The sequence below is a fragment of the Pteropus vampyrus genome, unplaced genomic scaffold (assembly GCF_000151845.1).
Source record: "Pteropus vampyrus isolate Shadow unplaced genomic scaffold, Pvam_2.0 Scaffold808, whole genome shotgun sequence".
Taxonomy (NCBI): domain Eukaryota; kingdom Metazoa; phylum Chordata; class Mammalia; order Chiroptera; family Pteropodidae; genus Pteropus; species Pteropus vampyrus.
In genome coordinates this window covers 346-2,264 of record NW_011889589.1, presented here as the reverse complement: position 1 = coordinate 2,264, position 1,919 = coordinate 346, and the positions used below count along the sequence as shown (strand labels likewise).

The 1,919-nt window shown below is 37.7% G+C and overlaps 1 pseudogene; it reads left to right on the top strand.

Moving 5' to 3' along the window:
• Nucleotides 1–985, top strand: part of LOC105309624 — a 35,856-nt pseudogene extending 34,871 nt beyond the window's left edge.
• Nucleotides 986–1,919: the final 934 nt, after the last annotated feature.

The following is a 1,919-nucleotide window of genomic DNA, read 5'->3' as shown; positions in this document are numbered from 1 at the left end:
AAAAAAGTGCTCGGTGAACATAAGTTATTATCATGAGAGGTCTAGTAAGTTAGAAATGCGTCTACACCTAACCCTAACAAACACAGTGGAGCCAGCAGGATGAAACGGCTTGGGGAGTTAAATCCTCTACCGGCCCCTTCTCTTTCCCCACCCCTTCATTCGTCCTCTCACCACCCCGCATAAAATATCAAACCTGCTCTGTAAATGCAACTCTGAGAACTGTCCTGGCTCTAACTCACTTTTGACCAGATTGCCACCCAATAAGCTCCCCATGTAGAAATCCTAGGGCTGTCACTAATAGGCAGGAAGTTTGTTCTTTTCTCTAGGTTTTTAGAAGCATTCCGCTTCCTCATCAAGAGTATACCTCTGGGTACCACAATGCTACATCACTCCCCACTTGAATTATAATGTCTATCAAAAGAGGCATCTCTTGGGAGGCTTGAGTGCTAAGTGAGGAGTGACTTTTAGAGAGATGTTTGGGAAATGGTTTCAATATTTGGCAGTTCCTAAAGGCAAGATGATTTGAGATATTGTTGGTTTTTTTTTTTTTAAATACTTGATCAGCTCATACTATTCCCTTACTTCTGAAAATGCCTTGTCATTAAAATATTTCATTTGGCAGTTGCACCAAAGTAGGACTTTCATAAACCAAAGGATTGTAATTTTTCGTTTATTCCATTCATTTATCATATGTTTCACATATATCACATAAATGTATATATTCACTAGGAAATCAATCTTTCTTTTACAGATCTCTCCATTAAAATGTACCATTCTGAAACTAAAGACATAGACAATGCCCCAAGAATCGAAACAGCTGAAAGTACTGCAAAAATGTACAAACTGTCAACCATGAGGCGAATATTCGATTTGGCAAAGCATCGAACAAAAAGATCAGCATTTTTCCCAACTGGGCTTAAAGTCTGTCCGCAGGAATCCATGAAACAGATTTTAGCCAGTCTTCAAGCTTATTATAGATTGAGAGGTAAGAAAAGAGATGAAACCTATTTAGCCTTTCGTTCTTTTCTTCCCTTCCCTTTCATTCATCCATAGGTCGTTTTCAGCCCAAAACTTCCAGAGTCTCTTAGCCACAAGAGTTATAAAAATCAGCCAGCTAATCAAAAGTATGATAGATATCTGTTCTTATGTTTTAAAATAATATCCTGTACAACAGAGAAGCATTAAGGCATTTAACAAGTCACCAGAGAGTCTCAGTATCTGGTTTTACCTCTTTTATTTTTGTCAAAGTTTAATATTGAATTTTAATGTTGTTATTACAAAGTAAGAAGCACAGGATGATTGTAACCTCAGGAATCTGAGCAAGTTGATTTACAAAGTGAGATTTTATTTTTCAGAAGCAACATTACAATCCAGATACTCTCTCTCTTCTTGAAAATGTAAATTGTTTATTGCTAATTCGGCAAAACCTATTGAAGCTATGAAACCTGGAGGCACCACCTGAGTGCAAAGGGTTACAAATTAACAGCAGGTACCAAGACATAATGCAGGGGTGTTGACGGGATTTACAACATAATTACTGTGATTTCTAGTAGAGTTACAGTGCAGTTTTTACCCCAAAACAGCATCATAGGATTCTTACAGCATTCCTGGAAATCACCGTGGAGTTCAATCACACCACAGCAATCGGTGGCTGTCCTTGTCATTCATTTACCATGGATGAAAAGATTCCCATGGTTTCTTCTTTAAATGGAACACAGAATTTTTGGTAGCTGCTATTAAATTCCCCAGGTAGCTCCAAATAGTGTAAAGTATCTTGTTTAGCTGAAGCATAAACTCAATTTATCTTACAGGTGAAAGTTGAGGAGGTTTACTGATTTTTACCTTGATCATACGAGATGTTTGTTTCCATTCCAAAAAGCACAGTCACCCTGATCTATTTCAAGCCTATTGACTAGAGC